Source organism: Piliocolobus tephrosceles, chromosome 15 (assembly GCF_002776525.5).
Source record: "Piliocolobus tephrosceles isolate RC106 chromosome 15, ASM277652v3, whole genome shotgun sequence".
NCBI classification, from domain to species: domain Eukaryota; kingdom Metazoa; phylum Chordata; class Mammalia; order Primates; family Cercopithecidae; genus Piliocolobus; species Piliocolobus tephrosceles.
The window spans coordinates 15,887,503-15,907,054 of record NC_045448.1 but is presented as its reverse complement, the minus strand read 5'-3'; positions in this window follow the sequence as shown (position 1 = coordinate 15,907,054).

Sequence of the window (19,552 nt, the reverse complement as noted above, 5' to 3'; positions counted from 1 at the left end):
AATTGTTCTGAGGTTCCTGGACACATGGATGACTAAGACTGGCTTCTGCCCTCCATGGGCTCACAGTCTGACAGAGGAAATAGTCACATGACACAGTCCAGAGGCTGCCATTGCCAGAGGCCAGGACCGTACCGGCACAGAGAAGGGTCCTTACCTGACTTGGAGGCCCCAGGTGTGCTTCCTGGAAAGAGGCAGCATGTGGAATGCCTTGGGAAATGATGCAGGTCTTGGCCAGTGGAGCAGAGGTGGGGAAGATTTTGGGCAGGAGAACAGCACAGAAAAGGCAAGGAGGGGAGACACACCAGTGTCATGGAAGATGCTATTCTCTGCTCAACGTTGGCCCTCCCTAGAGCAGGGTGAAATCCAGTCTCAACTGCCCACAGGCTCTGTCGAGAGAAGAAACAGCTACCCTCCCTACCATGATCAGAGCAGGCTTTTGTGGGGAGCTAGAGTTTAGATCACAAGAAGGACGTGGATCAAAGGAAAGATGTGCATCACAGGGTGGACGTGGATCACAAGGAGAATGTATATCACGGGATAAATGTGGGTCACAGGGAGGATATATATCACAGAGGATGTGGATCATAGGGAGGATGTGAATCATGCGGAAGATGTAAACCATGGGGTGGATGTGGATCACGAGGTGGATGTGGATCACGGAGAGAATGTGGATCACGGGGAGGATGTAGATCACAGGATTGATGTGGATCATGGGATGGACATGGGGCACAGGGTGGATGTGGATCACAGGGAGGATGTGAATCACAGGGAGGATGTTGCTCACAGGGAGAATGTGGATGATGGGGAAGATGTGGATCATGGGGAAGACAGAAATCATAGGGAGGATGTGGATCACAAGATGAGTGTGGATCATGGGGAGAACATGGATCACAGGCAGGATGTGGATCATGGGGAGAACATGGATCATGGGGTGAACATGGATCACAGGCAGGATGTGGATCATGGGGAGGATGTGCATCATGGGGATGATGTGGGTCACGAAGTGAACATGGGTCACAGGGAGGATGTGCATCATGGAGAGGATGTGCATCATGGAGAGGATGTGCATCATGGAGAGGATGTGGATCATGGGGAGGATGTGGATCACAGGGAGGATGTGGATCATGGGGAGGACACGGATCACGGGGTGGACATGGATCACAGGGAGGATGTGGTTCATGGGGTGGACGTGGATCACAGGAAGGATGTGGACCATGGGGACGATGTGAATCATGGAGTGGTCATGGGGCACAAGGAGGATGTGGACCATGGGGAGGACATGGATCATGGGGTGGACACAGATCACAGGAAGGATCTGGATCATGGGAAGGATGTAGATCACAGGAAAGATGTGGATCTTGAGAGGATGTGGATCATGGGATGGATATGGGGCACAGGAAAAATGTGGATCATGGGGTGGTCATAGGGCACAGGGAGGATATGGATCATGGGGTGGACATGGATCACAGGGATCATGGGGAGGATGTGGATCATGGGATGTTCATGGGGCACACGGATGGCACGGATCATGAGGAGGATACGGATCATGGGAAGGTCATGGGGCAGAGGGAATGTGGATCATGGGGAGGATATGGATCATGGGGTGGTCATGGGACACAGGAAGGACATGAATCATGAGGAGGACGTGGATCATAAGGTAGGCATGGAACACAGGGAGGATGTGGATCGTGGAGAATATATGGATCATGGGGCGGACATGGGGGCAGGAAGGACGTGAATCATGGGGAGGATGTGGATCATAGGGAGGATGTGGATCATAGGGAGGATGTGGATCATGGGGAGGATGTGGATCATGGGGAGGACACGGATCATGGGGAAGATATGGATCATAGAGTGGTCATGGGGCACAACAAGGATATGGATCATGGGGTGGTCATGGGACACAGGGAGGATATGGATCATGGGGAGGATGTGGATCATGGGGAGGACATGGATCATGGGGAACATATGGATCATGGAGTGGTCATGGGACACAGGGAGGATATGGATCATGGGGAGGATGTGAATCGTGGGGAGGGTGTGGATCATGGGGAAGATGTAGATCATGGGGAGGACACGGATCATGGGGAACCTATGGATCATGGAGTGGTCATGGGACACAGGGAGGATATGGATCATGGGGAGGATGTGGGTCATGGAATAGATGTGGGTCACTGGTGATTGTGGATCATGGGGAGGATGTGGATCATGGGGAGGACGTTGAGCAACACATGGATGTAGGTCACAGGGACAGCATGAACCACAGGATGGACAAGGATCATGGAGAGGACATGGATCACAGGGTGGATGAGGATCACAGGGAGGATGACGATCATGGAGAGCACAGGGGTCACATGGAGGATGTGGATCATGGGGATGCAAGGACCACAGGGTGCATGAGGGTCTCAGGGTAGGTGTGGGTTTTGGGAAGAATGTGCAGCACAGGGAGGATGTGGGTCTCAGCAAGGGCCTGACAATCCCTCCTGGTGGGTGGTGGACGATGGGCCCTGAGGGCCTCTGCTGGTGATGGACTATGAGGTAGCTCCAGGAAACTGACTTTTCCTCACATGGGTTTCAGGACCTCATTCAGGAAGACTGACAATAAAACAAATCATTCGATGCACCTAAGGGTCAGAGACTAAGGCTTTTCATCCTACTCCCAGCCTTGTGCTCATTTTTCTTCTTTACCTAGGAAAGCCTGTGCAGATTTACAAAAGCGCATGAGGCTGGAAGAAAGCCAGACCTGGATGAAGCTCCCAGCTGTGCCCGGCATGAGCTGTTTGGCTTCTGAAGGCACTTAGCATCTTGTTTGGAGCCTTCGAGTCCTCTCTGTGAAATGGGGCCAATAAACTCTACCTTAAAAATTTGTTGGCCAGACACAGTGGCTCATGCCTGTAATCCCAGCACTCTGGGAGGCTGAGGCAGGAGGATTGCTTCATCCCAGGAGCTTGAAACCAGCTTGGGCAACAGAGTGACACTCCATCTCTTCAAAAAATGAAAAAAATTAGCTGAGTAAGGTGGCACACACCTGTAGTCCCAGCTACTCCAGAGGCTGAGGTGGGAGGATACCTTGAGCCTGGGAGATCAAGGCTGTAGGGAGCCGTGATGGTGCCACTGCACTCCATTCTGGGTGACAGGGCAAGACCTTGCCTCAAAACAAAAAAAAAAAAAAGGAAAATAAAGAAAGTTTGTTGTAAGCCACCTTGCATCCCGTCAGGCAGTGACAGGTTTACCATGGTACCTGGCAGGTGGGATCCTCAACATTTGTTGGTCACTATTATTGCTGTCATCTTTGTTATTATTTATTTTATTTTTGAGACAGAGTCTTGCTCTGTCACCCAGGCTGGAGCACAGTGTTGCAATCTCGGCTCACTGCAACCTCCACCTCCTGGGTTCAAGCGATTCTCCTGCCTCAGCCTCCCAAGTAGCTGGGACTACAGGTGCCAGCCACCATGCCTGGCTAATTTTTGTGTGTGTGTGCGTGTGTGTTTCACTATGTTTGCCAGACTGGTCTCGAACGCCTGACTTCACAATCCGCCCGCCTCGGCCTCCCAAAGTGCTGGGATTACAGGCATGAGCAACCACACCCAGCCATCTTTGTTATTATTGAACACATAACTCGAAGGGCTGATATGAAATATCCATAAGAGAAAAGGGCTTATCTGGAAAGTATTATCTAAAGATGCAGTCTCGGCCCATAGCAGTCTCACCACCAGCAGGCCAGGTGGCACCTGGGTACTCGGTGAGCCCCACAGACCCAAGGCCCTCCTGGGCGGTGGTAGAGTTACAGAAGAGAGGCAGCAAAGACGCTGTGGCCCAGAGGGATGACTCCCAGTGAAAGCACAAGTGATGGTTGTCGGGACATTTACCAGCTGCTGCCTGTTCTGTGTAGCGGGCACTGAGCCTCTGGACAGGGGAGAGAAGTCAGTGCCCTTGACATGCCATGCCCTGAACTTAGATGATCTCGTTTACTCCTCACAATAAACCTGTGAGAAAGTGTCAGTATCCCCATCTTACCAATGGGGAAGCTTAGGCCCAGAGAGGGCAAGCAGTTTGCTCACAGTCACACAGCTGGTGTGGATTGAAACTCCCACCTTAGCCTTAGCATGCCTCCAGGACCCCTGCAAATCTCTCTCACCCTGAACATGGTCCTGGGGGATCCCATCTTAGCATGTGCCAGACTGAACGGGGTGAGAGCCCTACCATACTTGACCTTGCACTTAATAATAACAATGAGGGGGGAGGGGAAGGAACAGAGGCAGGAGGGAGAACATTACCAACATTTAGCACTCACCGGCCCTGGTACTTGCTCAGGACTTTAACTGAGCAAGTAAAGGGCCCACCCCAGCACCACCACCACCACCGCGCCAAGAGGGTCTTGGGTCTCAGGAGCTGACCGATCCCCTCATTCAATCCTCACAGCCCTACCAAGAAGCACTCTCATCATCCCTCCTGTATAGGTGAGGAAACAGAGGCTCAGAGAAGTTCAGCAACTTTCCCCAGGTTTAGCATCTAGCTGAGGAGTAAAGCTGGGTTTGAGCCAATGTCTGCCTGACACTACAGAGCTCTAGCTTTTATCCACTCCCACCTCTGAATTGCCTAAGGAAAAGGCCAAATGCACCGGTATACTCTAGAGAGAAAACTTGGTGGGGGCAAATCAGGGATGACTAGTAAATGTATGGCAGGAGGACAGCCTGAAGAGGGTACAGGGCTCCCCGGAGGCTCCCTGCTGGCTGGGCTGCTGGCGAATAGATGGAGAAAGCGGTGAGCCAATATGGCCTTGACGAATCCAGGGACTCTGGAGAAAGCCCTAGGCCACTTCAGACCCATTATATACCCACTGAGTTCCTCACACAAGCACCACGAGTTACCACCCTGAAGTGCAAGTTGTGACTATTCCATGTTAAAGATGAGGACCAAAATTATTTAAATGACTTACTCAAGATCAGGCAGAGATAGCTGCTCTCTCTCCTCTGCTCACACAACTCCCTGTGTACATTTCTATCATTCTTTCTTTTATTTTCTTTTTCTTTTTTATTTTTTTGAGTCAGAATCTCAGCTCTGTCACCTAGGCTGGAGTGCAGTGGCACCCTCACTGCAGCCTCGAACTCCTGCCTCAGCCTCCCAAGTAGCTGGGACTACAGGCACATGCCACCATGCTTGGCTGATTTTTAAATGTTTTTCTTTGTAGAGATGGGGGTCTGGCTTTGTTGCCCAGGATGGTATCAAACTGCTAGCCTGAAGCCATCCTCCCACCTCAGCCTCCCAAGTCACTGAGTTTACAGGCATGAGTCACTGCACTGCCTGATTTCATAAATTTTTTTTTTTTTTGAGATAGAGTTTTGTTCTTTTTTTTTGCCCAGGCTGGAGTGCAATGGCACGGTCTCGGCTCACTGCAATCTCTGCCTCCCAGTGTCAAGCAATTCTCCTGTCTCAGCTTCCCGAGTAGCTGGGATTACAGGCACATGACACCAAGCTCGGCTAATTTTTGTATTTTTAGTGGAGATGGGGTTTCATCATATTGGTCAAGCTGGTCTCGAACTCCTGACCTCAGGTGATCTGCCTGCCTTGGCCTCCCAAAGTGCTGGGACTACAGGCGTGAACCACCGTGCCTGGCCCTGGTTTCATGCTTCATTGTCTGTTTTCTCTAGAAGACTGGGAGCCCTTCAAGAAAAGATGCCAGCATCTTTGTCATCGCTGAGTTCTAACCTCTGAACACAATGCTAGAAACATATAGATAAGTAAATGAAGGAATGGAGTGAAAATTGAACTGTGATCCTCCCTCTTCCGTCCTCCCTCCCTCCCCTTGACCAAAGTATCAAACATGCAGGTTTCACTCCCAGAAGAATTACTGTTTTCATGATACAGGCACCACTGTTAATAAAAGGCATCTAGTGTTCAGGACAGTGCTGCCTTCTCGTTTTACATGTGGGGCAATGGGGACTTGGAGAGAGGAAAGCAGTTGCCTCAAAAGCTAGTGGTCCAGCTGGAGTATGGGGACATCTCTGACCCTGCCACACTAGTTGTGTGACCCTATATCAATGGCCTAACTTCTCTGTGTCTTGGTAGCTCCCCCTATAAAATGGGCTCGACCTTCCTCACTGAAGCAGTAGTAAAGTGTCATTGAGGTCCTTTTGGAGCAGAACCGTGCCGATTTCCTGGCGTCAGCTAGCTCTGGGCAGAGCCCACCCTTCTGGGTCCCAGGGACTCCATCTCTGTGTATTACCCTCATTTCTCTTTGGCACTGAGAAGCTGGGACTGTCTCAGGGCATGGAGGCCTCTGAGGTCCTTGGTAGAAGAAAGATGAAGCATGCCCAGCTCTCCTGGAGTATTTCTTTCCTCGAAATTCAAATAATGCTATTTTCCCCCTCCTTTTCCTCCAAGGTGACTTGGTGATTGGACTGTGAATATGGATTTTCTATGATGTTTAAGATTTACCATAAAAATCTACATGAATTGGAGATACTATTATTAGACTAAAAGCAAAGAGGCTCATTTCTTTCTGTCAGAGGGAGCGAGATCACAGGCTTTTCTGCTCCCTAGGTTAAAAGGTACACCTTCCCAGAAAGATGAGAGCCCACGATGGTGCCAACAAACGTCTCCTGTGAATTTACTAAAAAACAAATTATCCATCTTGAAGGAATGAAGGGATCATTTGAATGCACTCCTGCTTCTGAGGCTGGAGCAATTTTTCCTGCCTCGTGTCTGTGCACCGTCGTCTCTGATGGGGCAGCCTCTGTCTGTGAGATCAGAATTAATTAAACTGTGCTTAGTTCACGCTTTTCGTGCCGTTAGAGTCGGAGAGCTGTTTGAAATAGGATTCCTGCTGATGAATGAGTCTGTGCAATTATCGGTGACAATACGGTGCCTACCCCGAGCCCTGGGCTGAGCGTGGAGGCCCTTCCCGGCAGGGAGGTGAGCCAGGCTTTGGGACAGAAACCTGTGTTCTCCCCAAAGACGGCATGGTTATTTTCTAAAAGACAAGCCCTTTTATGATCTTTTTTTAGTAGCAGGAAAGAAGGCTGCAGCTCTCTGTTGGTAGGAAAGACGGTGAGTGTGGTGGTCTGAGAGCCAGCCTTGGAGTCACACCGACCTGGGCTCAGATCCTGCCTTTCAAAGTATAGAGCTGTGAGCTGCCTCACAGCCTTTCTGAGCCTCAGTTTCCTTTTCTGTAAAATGATAATGACACCCACGGTGCAGATTGGCCCTGGGACCAGTCATTATCGGGGAGGGGAGGCATCCAGTCAGGGAGGGGAGGCATCCAGCACCATGGCCGAGGATTAGAGGGCGCTCAGTCAGGTCTCCATTGCTTATTTTGACATCTCTAATTTGAAGTTGCCGAGGTTTGAGTGTGGCTGCCCCATGACATCAGACTGCAGAAACAGTTCTGAGAACTCCCTTCCTGCTTAATGAATGAAGACAGATTCTAACAGCTGGGGCCAGACAAAGGAACATGTGTCAGGCTCCGGAAGCTAGTTTCCAAAAGCACCCAGGGAGCAGGGAGGAATCTGGGTGAAGGGCAGGGCGGAGCGGCCCAGACTGCGTGGGCCAACACCGCTGCTTCCGCTTCCCAGAATTCCTAGGCCTGTATCAGTTCTGCCCAACTCCGCCTTCTTCCAGAGCAGTTATGAGCCCAAACAGAAGAATCTACAAGCCTCCTTTTCCAAGCAGAGAAAAAGACTCCTAGCTTCATGAATAGCTTTCTTCACATGGCTCTCCATTACTGGAAGGGGTGATAGCACTGCCTCAGATATTCCACTTGGAGACGGTCAAATCTTGATCCTACAATCACACTTAGAAATACAGCAAGGATATTCAAAGTATCAATATGGAAGAGAATAATAGCTTTCTCAGAAACTATTGCTTGTGATATCCAAAAGATCACTAAAGATGTACAAAATGCCCATGCCTCTTCAATAGAGAAAATCAGAAATTCAAGCCAGCAACATCAGAATACCCTGCCAGGTACTTAAGGCAGACAAGAATTGTCCTCACTTACTAGCTGTATGTTTATGGGAAAAAAAACAAAAAACAAAAACTTAGCTTCTCTGAGTTTTAGTTCTTACATCTCTAAAATGAGCTCTTGTAAGGATGAAATGCAAATAAATACAGTTACGTATCAGTTGACAATGGGGATACATTCTGAAATATGCTTCCTCAGGCAATTTTATCATTGTGCAAATATCATGGAATGTACTTACCCAAACCTAAATGGTAGGTATCACTGCTACACACCTAAACTATATGGCATAGCCATTGTTCCTAGGCCACAAACCTGTGCAACATGCAACTATATTGAATACTGTAGTCAATCATAACACGATGCTAAATATTGTGTGTATCTAAATGTATCTAAACACAGAAAAGGTACAGTCGAAACACGGTGTGATAATCTTAGGGGACCACTGTCATATAGTCGGACCGCTGTTGACCGAAACAATGCTATGTATTGCATGACTGTATGTAAAATGACCAGCATTCTGCTGGTACAGCCTTCTTTAAATGTCCTCCTGGTGACAGAATTCATCTTTGCCATCAATGACAAACACTTGTAGCATTTATGACTTGGAGGCTTACAATTCTGTTACGTAAAGTCTAACCAAGCAAAAGAAATTTGTAGAGGCAGTGAGAGGGGCAGTAAAGAATGGTAGACATGGCGTCCACCTAACGACTCCACATGGACTCTTAGTCCAGTGAATTTTTGAAGAGGGGAATGCATCTTAAGCGTCTATTTTTGTGGAATCCATATAAGTGGCACAATTTGTTCGCCAAGATTGACAAAGGTATATAAAGATGTTGCTGGTTTTGTTTGTTTTCCTGTCTGGACAAGTGTCTAAACAAGACATGCTCCCTACTTTGCCACAAAATGAAAATGTGGGGCCCTTGTTCAAAAAGAAAGAATTTCAAGACAGTAACAGGAAAGCATTAAGCAAAATAACATTCTCTTCTCCAAGGACAAGGCCATTGTGAGCTTAGGGCCCTGCGACATCAGTGGTTTACTGCTTTACTCACTCTTTTTTTTTTTTTTTTTTTTTTTTTTGATATGGAGTCTTGCTCTGTCGCCCAGGCTGGAGTGCAGTGGCGTGATCCCGGCTCACTGCAAGCTCCGCCTCCCGGGTTCACAACATTCTCCTGCCTCAGCCTCCCCTGTAGCTGGGACTACAGGCGCCCACCACCATGCCTGGCTCATGTTTTGTATTTTTAGTAGAGACAAGGTTTTACCGTGTTAGCCAGGATGGCCTCAATCTCCTGACCTCGTGATCCACCCGCCTCAGCCTTCCAAAGTGCTGGGATTACAGGTGTGAGTCACCGTGCCCGGTCTTACTGCTTTACTCTTATAAAGCCAGTCCTGAGTGTGGGACTTGGAGGAGGTGACAGTGCTGTAAGGAGACAAAAAAAAAAAACCTGCTCAGAGAGGCCATCTCTGCATCACTCAGTCCAGAGACACGTGGTCACATCACCCAAAGTCACTATCTTAATCAAACTTACCACTCTTGGACACGCTATAATATTTATTTGTTTACTGACTGTACTCTAGAATGTAAAAGACTTTGCTGCCTTGGCTGGGTGATTTTCTCCATCATCCACCTTCACCACCTCTAAGATACGGCCCCTTTGAGGCTCAGAACTCAATACTCCAAAATACGGCACATTGGCAATTGAGAAAAGCGTAAAACCAAGGTCGCTCTGCCCTTCTCCAGCCTTTCTTACCTGACGCATAGTTACAAAGAAATTATCTGAAGTACCTCCCCTGAAAGTAGGGCATACCTCCCTTTATTCTAGAGGGGTTTTATCCAACACCCAGAGGCAAATAATGTCATACAGAAACACAGGAAAAATCTAAACAAGCAGGCCTTGCTGAAGTTTACCCAGTTTATTACCATTAGGTTATACCTTTTTCTGTCCAATCATGTTTCTCCACAACTATACATTTCTTTCGTAAGACTTATCATAAAATTACCCAGTTTTCCCTGGGTCTTCGAGTCTTCATTCCTGAAGATTCCTGTGTCACTTAAAACTTTAGTTAAATAAATGTTTTGCTTTTATATTGTTAATCTGTCTTTTGTTACAGGGATATTAGCCATGACCCTTGCAATGAGTGAAGACAAGCTATTACTTTTTCTCTCCTACAGCCTACATCCTCCTGATACAAGAATATTGCCAGAGCACCACTCATCACAGCCACATTCCAAACATCAGGATGGAGGAAGGGGACACATAGGGAGCCAGCTCTGTTTCCAGGAGTATTCCCTGTGATTATGTTTCATTTGCCAAAACACAGCCACACCCAGCTGCAGGAGAGCCTGAGGGATGCATACTATTATCTGAGTGGAATTCTTATTAGTAAGAAAATGGGAAAATGAATATTGAAAAGCAAATTGCCTTCCAGCTACAGAGTCCCAATTCCTTTCTCCAGCTCAAGGCAGTCTTCTAAGCTTTTGGCTCATATAGCAATAGCCCACTTGACCTTTCCCCTATGACAACTAACAGTGATCTCAAATTCACATATTTCTAAGCCAAAAAATTTTATTGTCTCTTCCTCCATCACCAAGCCTATTCTTCCTCCAGTCTCTCATTTTTAATCAAAGTCCCACCGTTCACCCAACTACTCAAGCCAAAAAGACTTCCCAGGGACTGGTGGGCCTGAGACAATCAGAATCTCTTCCAGAAGCTAATTACTACCCCATTACAATTTGGCATGGACCCAAACATTTCTCTGTTCATAAACAAATCATCAAATCGGAAAACACCGGGCATCTACAAGGTGCTCAGTTCCGAGTAAGAAATCGTGAGGACACCATCAACAGAGGAAACATGGGGCCTGCTCCAGGATCTTACAGTGGAGTGGCAGGAGAAGGACACACACAAAACCACAGAGGGAGCAAAGTCAGATAAACACATTCAGCACCAAAGGACTCTGCACACCACCGGCGTCAGGACAGCTAGAGCAGCACGGAGGATGTCCCTTAATATAAACAAAATAACACCACACCCAAAGTCCAGTTAGAAAAAGCAACTGATAAAGCTATGTTGCAGGGGCAGGCAGGAAGGCTCATGCTTCTAATCCTAGGAATTTGGGAGGCTGTGTGGGAGGATTGCTTGAGGCCAGAAGTTCGACACCAGCCTGTGCAACATAGCAAAATCTCATCTCTACAAAAAATTTTAAAAATTAGCCAGGGCATGGTGGTGCACACCTCTAGTTCCAGCTACTAGGGAGGCTGAGGTGAGAGGATCATTTGAGCCCAAGAGTTCGGGGTTGCAGTAAGCTATGATCATACCACTGCACCCTAGTTATGAAGAGAGGAGGCAAAAAACAACAACCCACGCTTTCCCAACACTTCAAGACAGTGGTAGAAGAGAAACCCCAAAGTCTCCATGATGAATTCATTATGCAGACTGACAATAAGGATCTTGGAGATCAGGAAAGTTTCTAGAAGATGAGATCTGAGCGGGACTATGACAGTCAGGTAAGATTCTGCTATCTGGAGAAAGAAAAATCCTTTGGAAGAAGCTTTTGAGGACACGTGCCCCAGCTTCTCCTGGGAGTTACTGACACAGAGGAATGTGGCACAAGGGAGCCCTGGTGTGTCTGACATCTCTCCCATCAGACGGAAAGCAGAACAGGGATCAAGGAGAAAGGATGAACAAATACTGACAGATAAATTTAGATAATCCCTAGAGTGTAAGGGTGGCAGTGTAGTTATGGGCAGTAAATTTGAGAGGGCAACTGTGGGTGGTGGATCTTGAATACAGAAAGAGGTGAGGTGTTGGATATTTTTCTCTCTAAGTCAAGGTCACAAACCCACTGCCTCCTGCAGGCTGAATCTGATCCATAGCAATTATCATCTGGTATCCAAAAGAAAGTGAATGCCTTTAGGGTGTTCTGTAGTTAAATGAAGTCCCCACCCCTTACTGTGATCCTACTGTGGCCACTTCACACCTTTGTGATGACTCCATAGCCCAAAGGCATTTGAGTTTTTAAGCTTTGTAGGAAATTTCATGGTACTTCCAGCAAATTAAGGAGTGGCATGCTTATAACGAAATTTCTAGTGCAATGATCCAACTGCCCATGCAAGAAAGAGTGTAGGAAAGGAGAAACCTCTAGTGGGGCCCAGTATTTATACCGTAATATATGTCTTGGACATGCAAATGATGAGTCTTGATAATTCAGCTTCCTTAGCTTGGGAGTAACTTGTCCTCTGAGCTTTACTGAAAGATAAATTGGTCATTGCAGGCTTAGCTCTGAGAAGACCTCCTGAAGGGCCTGAAAAAATGGTGTGGCTCCAGCTGTTTCAGCTCCCAATGTTTGAGTCTTTACAGTTGAGGCACCAAACAAGTGAGTGACAGAAACTTCAAGTGATTCCAGCTCCTGTTACTACTGATGGTGACTGTAATAGACCCAGAGCTGAGCCCAGTCAGCTCTCAGCAATGCAAGAAGTGACAGTCAAAAGAACTGTTTTTTCAACTGAGTTTTGAGATGGTTCTATAAGCAAGGAGAGACAACTAGTACCCCAGGTCTCCTCATCCCCGGCAATTCCTACTGCATCTCCATTTCTGAGGGCACACATGAGCAGGTTTCAGAGGGCCTAGCACCATCCCAACTGCTCTGACACCCCAGGAGGAGGCACAGGGCAGGGGAAGAAGCAGAAAACCATATCTGCAGAATGGGTGGCAGCAAGTTCTGGTGACATCTTGACCAGTGGGGTTGTTGGAGAGACCCTTTGGAAGAAGCATGTGGGGACACAAGCCCCAGGCTCTCCTAGAAAGTAATTGACATGGGGGAACATGGCATAAGGGAGCCCTGGGGTGTTTGACATCTCTCCCATCAGACCATAAAGTCTGGTCATCAGCTGAACTTCTCAGGTCCTGCAATCTTAAGAACTTGAATTAAATCAAGTTGCCTTTCTCAAAAACCATCAATGGCTCTGTTCCTTATGGGAAGAATTCTCATCTCTCCTGCCTGCACATTAAGTGTTGCAGCTCTTTCAGTCCTGTAGTTCACTGAGTTCTGAGTTCTTATCCTATGACTGACAAGAATGGGGTATGGATACACCGGAGAGAGAGTAAGGCAGAGTAGAATTTATTGAGTGACAGAAAAGCTCTGGACAGTGAGAGGGGACCCAAACATAGGTTGCCTGCTACAAGGCTGAGTCTAGGAGTTTTATGGACTTGAAATGGGGAAGTACATGCTGATTGTTCTGTGGACATGCTTGAAAAATCACCATTCAGAAATAGGCACAACAGTGTAGAGGATAAATTGGGGAAGGGTAGGTATATGTAAAATAGGTAAAGGATAAGGACCAATCATGAGAGAGCATGCCAAATGGGAATGGCAGTTCTCAATCTGGCCCATGAATTTATCCAGAACTCATAGCTTGGGTTTAGGGCTTTAGATTGTGTTTTGCTGGAAGGTTGAATTTCACTGAGGACCCATTCCTGTCTGCCTAAGAATTTACTTGCCTCCTGTTCTATCACCAGTAGGGCTCTAATAAACTTTTCCCATTTTGTCTGCCATGGCCATGTCTCCTTTTGAAACCAGCTTTGCAAAAGTTATAACTGAGGAAATTATGGCAATGAGATAAACTGACATGGCTGACTCTATCTTGTCTCTAGCATCACAGGTTGGTTGTGTTTTCTCAATCCTAGGTATGGGCAAAGCAAACTTTGAAATAAATTTAGTTTATAGTTTAAATAGTAGTCCTTCCCCAAAACGAAACTGTTCTTGTAAAAGTAATTAAAGGCCACCAAGTTAGGATGAGAGGGGCTTAAGTTCTAAATAACTACCAGCCATTATTCCGGAGGTCATAAAATTTGCAAATTCTGCCCATTACTCTTAAAGATAACATCACTTTTGAAAAACCCAAGATTGGCCTTTTAAGATATCTTTTCAGGATTTTGCATTTCTGACAACCGCGTAGGCCCACCTGGCCCTGCCAATCAGTCCTGTGGCCAGGAACTAACTCAGCACAAGAGGACAGCTTTGACTCCCTATGATTTCATCTTCTAGCAAAACAGTCAGCACTCCCGATTCACTAGCCCCATACCCACTAAATTAACCTTTAAAACTCCAGTCCCCATATTCTCAGGGAGGCTAATTTGAATGATATTAAAACTCAAGTCTCCTGTACAGCCAGCTCTGAATGAATTAAACTCTTTCTCTATCACAATTCCCTTGTCTTGATAAATTGGCTCTCTCTAGGCAGTGGGTAAGGAGAATCCACTGGGCAGTTACACTTTCCTCCTTCTAGAAACACCTTACACAAACTGTTTCTGTGCCTTAGTTCATGACATTTCCCATAGGTAGAATATTCCCCTCCTCTCCCTCTTCTGTCCACCCTATACTTATATCCTGCTGGAGCTCAGATCTGCTCTCCTATGGAAGGTCTTTCCTGGCCACACTGCCCAGTTGCCTCTGTACTCCACAGTACACTAGTGTCTACTGTGCATCCATGCATTGGTGAATCAGAGAAGGTCCCTGACGCAGGAGTTTACAGCACAGTGAAAAGAGAGGAGACAGAAAGACCACAACAATACACCTGCAGCATCAGACATTCCTTCCAACGGATAAAGCTATTTTTGTTTTTGTGTGTGGGGGGTGGTTTTTTGCCTTGTATTTTATGGAAAAGGTAAATAAATGACTCGGAGATACACTATTTATTAACAATATTCTTTTTAAAATTGTACACATCACACTACTGGCATCTGGCACCTCTCTGTGTTTAGTTTTTCTGTGCAATATTGTATCACAGAGAAGCCAGCAACTTTATCCTTTTGTTTTTCCCTGCAACATCCATGAACCTTTTGCTATTCTGTAGGATGTCTATGTGACAGAGATCACTGATTTGATTTAAAAAAAAAAAAAAAAAAAAAAAAAGAGGAAGGAAGGTAGGGAAAGGATAAAACCCAAACTCCTTAGTATGGCTCATCAAGTCTTTCTGAGCTGTCCTTCTTCCCTTGGCCAGTCCCACCTTCCCACCTTCCCACGTGCCCTCTTCATTCCTGGCATATGCCACTCACAGGGCAGAAGTTTCTGCGTGCTTTCATTCTTCTCTGTTCGCATTTCCTCCTTTACCTGTGGTCCCCAGCCCCACTTGTCTCCATGGTTAGGCCATAACCAAGCTCCCACTCCATCCAACTGTGGAAACTCTCATTCAGTGCTGCCAGTGAAATGTAATTGACAACACACCATGTGTATTAGTTTCCTAGGATTGCTGCAACAAATGACCACAAACATGGTGGCTGAAAACAACAGACACTTATTCTCTCACAGTTCAGGAGGCCAAAAGTCAGAAAACAGGGCGCCCTGAGGGTCTGTACCTTCTGGAAGCTTCAAGGGAGTATCTTCTCCCTGCAGCTCCCCTGTGGTGGTGGCCGGCAATCGTCAGCTTGCAGCTACATCACTCCAACACCTGCCTCTGTCTTCACATTGCCTTCTTATGAGTACCATGGTCGTTGGATTTAGATCCCACCCTAGTCCAGGGTGATCTTATCTAACAAATTATACTTGCAACAATCCTATTTCCAAATAAGATCACATGCTGATGTTCTGGGTGGACATGAATTTGGGGTGGCACTATTCAACCCAGTACTCTACCATAGGCTCTTCACCGTACTCTAGAAATCAATCACTGTCGTTCTTGCTTCAAGTGCTTACAGTGTAGGGTATGTACCTCCTGTGTAGCTCTTTCATAATGCTAACTACAGATGTTTGCATTCATCTATCTATTAATTTGTCCCCAACATGGGCAGGGACCACGTCATCTTTCTTTTTGTTTTTCCAGCTCCTTGTGCAGGGCCTGCCACTCAACTGACTTCCTAAGTAAATTGCCAACTGAAAATGCAGGAGAGCTATTTACAAAGTCTGGGGCCATAAGGACCAGTTCTCACAGAATCCCTGCCTGTGGACATCAGTTTTGCTCACCAGGAAAGCCTTGCAGCCCAGGGAGTCTCTATGCAAGTATCAGTTCTGCATCCGAAATCGAGGGTTGCTTGGTGCCAGGCAGACTCATTTTGAGATCTGAGATTGGAGGCCCCATGCCAGATGTGAAAACAACACCACAAAATCACATCTCTGGCCACTGCCCACTTCTAAAGCTTAGGGCAGCAGGGAACATCAGGTTCTACTAGGATATCACATTCTCTCCATTTGGGTGACATATTTCTGGAAACCCTGAAAGCAAACCAGCCCTAACTCAATAACGGTAGTCACAATGCCAGACTCACAACGAATTTGCAGGATATTTTAAAACATGTAATTATGGGTTATTGATAAGGAGGTGCCAAGAAGAAGGTAAGACCATGGTTTTGCCCAAACCAGGAACCAGTCTCTGTGCTGCATACCCACTGCAGGCTGGATATATGTGGCCTTCCAGGCATCTTCTTTGGAGGGAATGCATGTCTTTTTTTCAGCATGAGGATTTGGACTCCTTTTTAAACAGGAATGTGTTGTTCTTCAAACAAAAATTACACAACTCAAAGAATATGTGTGGCTTTTAGGGAGCGGCAACAGCTGAGAAACCTACACTGGTTCTGGAGGAAATTCAATACGGGCCAACCTAATCGCCATGACGGAGAATTTGGAATGAGTCTGAAATGCCTTCGCATTATTGGACAAACAGCTCTCCCTCCTTCCTAAGCAGGCTGGGGCGTTCCTGGTGAAAGCCCTTTGATAAGAAGAAGCAGCTCCTGGGAGGCGAGCCACCCACCACTTTCTTAGGCACTATTGTCCTGAGCTGGGGGATTGTGACGTGGGCTCGCGGTCCACACAATGCCGCACCTCCTGCAACGGGCCATTCATCGGCCCCAAGGTTCCCTGATGGGAGGGAGCCCATTGACCCCGGGATAATAGATGAAAGTGTTTTCTCACTTGCCTTCCCCTCCTGACCCCTTGCCACCATTTTTCATGCACTGTCTCCTCTTCAGCCAGACGGAGGAATTCTTCCTCTGATGATGAAGGCTCAATGACCCTCTCCTGCATCCTGTAAGCTGTCTGCTTGCGGAGGATTGCCCAAAGGGATCCCTGCATAATGCAACTAAACCAAGCAAGGGTCACTTCCTTTCCACCCCCGCTCTTGCGTGTGCACACATCAACACACATCCCAAAGCACAGGAGCAGTGCTTGTAAAAAATTCAAACTAGTGCATTTATTCATTTGCTTGTTTGCTTGCTTGCTTGTTGTCCAGTGTGTTTGACTTCTTGGTGAATCTATCCAACACAAAATGAGTTCCCAATTCAATGCCCAAAGTCTTCCCCATCCCCATTGTCTTCTCAAAAGGACCAGGTCACCAAGCACATGGGAGCAGCAGAGCAAGCTGCAAAGTCTATCCAGTGGACGGCACAACTGCAAGGACCATAGATCATCCAGCAAAGCCCAGGTACTCAATGGAGGGCCACCTGGGAGATGGGACTGACCAATGCCACTGGCCAGTTAGCAGTTCCCCTGCAACCAGCACCCAGCTCCCCAGCTCCATGCCAGGGCTCTGACCCCTTCAGAAGGTCTCCAGAGAAGGTACGTTTACATTAGCAGTGACAGGCAGACAAAAATGCGGCCTTGACAAGGGTGTTTTATAACATCTGAAAATCTATGAACCGCCATATATTTCTTTTTGCAACCCGTAAGTGGCAAGCAACGATACCTGGAAAGGTGCAAGCTGAGCAGAACTTAGCTGAGGAAGCTGAGGATGGCCAGGCCTGGGGTCTGGGGTGACCTTGGGTTCTTCAGTCGCTGAAGGCTCCGGGCATGAGAAGGTGGCCCTCTGTGTGCCTCTTGCTGCTTCCTCACCTCGTGTGCATGGGCTGCAGGTTGGGGGATGGCCAGAGGCAGGGCTGGGGACCCTGATGCTTGACTGTCTGGGACGTGCTCAGACACCTGCAGTCTGTGTGTAGGGCCTCAGCACCAAGGCCAAGCTCAGGGGCAACCCCTCACCATCTTAGAGAGGGATTGTGGAGGGCCAGCATGGGGAGGGCGGCCCGGCTCCCAGGGATGATTCCACAGGGAAGCTAATAGGCCTCAGGCGTTGGGCCCCTGATCGTGTCGGGTCTTTCCAAGGCCCTGTGTCAAGCAGCATTCTCCTGAGGAGCACGAGATGAGATGCCACAAGATGCATGTGTGTGCAGAGAAAAACAGAGTGAGAGAAAGAGAGAAAAAGAGAGAGAGATGATCAGACAGAGAGACAGGGAGAAAAAGAGAGATGGGGAGAGAGGCATAGAAATAGAGAGAGAGCCACACACACAGAGGGAGCACAGAGAGAGATGACCAGACAGAGAGACAGAGATGGAGAGAGGGAGAAAGATAAAGATGGAGAGAGATAAAGAGAGACAGCGACACACAGAAAAAGAGAAGGAGGCAGAGGGACAGAGAAAAAGAGAGAGACAGGCAGAAGAGAGACAGAGATAGATGGAGAGAGAAAGAGAGAGACATAGAGAGAAAGACAGAGACAGAGAGAGATTTTTAGGAACTGGCCCATATGGCTGTGGAGGCTTGGGAGTATGAACTCTGCGGGGTGTAGCAGCAGCAGGCTGGAGACCCACAGAAGAGCTGCAGTTCAAGTCCTGAAGGCGGCCTCCTGGCAGAGCTTCTTCCTCCTTGGGAGTGGCCAGGCCTTCAACTGATTGGGTGAGGTCCACCCACATTTTGGAGGGCAATCTGCATGACTCAGAGTTCACCAATTTAAATGTTAATCTCATCCACAAAACACCTTCACAGGAAAAGCCAGAACAATGGTTGACCAAATATCTCTGGGCACTGTGGCCCAGCCAAGTTGACACATGCAATCAACCATCACAGCTATTACCTAGGTGGGCATTTACAAATTATGTTCTTTTTTTTTTCCCCCCTTTTTAAGAAAAAACTCCCCAAATGCAAAAGCTTCAGGTCCTACAAAGCCTCTTCACACAGCAATGTCAAGGTCTTGCTAGGGTAAGAGTCCAAGGCCCCTGCCTGCCTTGGGTGCGCTGTCCAGGCCTTCACGGGAGGATCCCAGAGCGTCAGGGGCCAGATATGGAGAGGGATGCCCAGAAACAGCCTGGCTGCTAGGGAGGGCCTGAATGCTTACACCCCCACCCCCACCCCCACTCTGAGATAGCCATTGCCATCAGAAAATTCACTTTCCTGCACGGAAAATTGTGTGAGAATCCTATCATTCCCTAGAATATTTCTAATGAACAATCTGAAGCCCAGAGAGGTAGGCTGAGGGTAGAATAATGCAAGGCTGTTTGGCTGTCTGGTTTCTTGCCAACTTAGAGATGCTGTCAGACTTCATTGTTAGAAGGGAAGTCCCTGGGCAAGCAGGGGCAAGTGCAGCAGGCCTGATGTGACACCTGTGCCATGGGAGCTGCCAGCCAGTGCCTGGTGAGGGCAGCCTTTGCTCCAGGGATCCTGGAGGGACAGACACACCCACAGAAGGAGCTGCCTGGTGACCCAGTGTCTGAGGCGAGAGAGAGTGCACTGGCTGGTCTGCCTGGTGGGCACAGAGCAGGTGAAGGGCTTTCAGCGAGTGGCACCTGGAAAGACTTGTGTGGACACACTTCCAACACCCTGCAAGGCCCACGG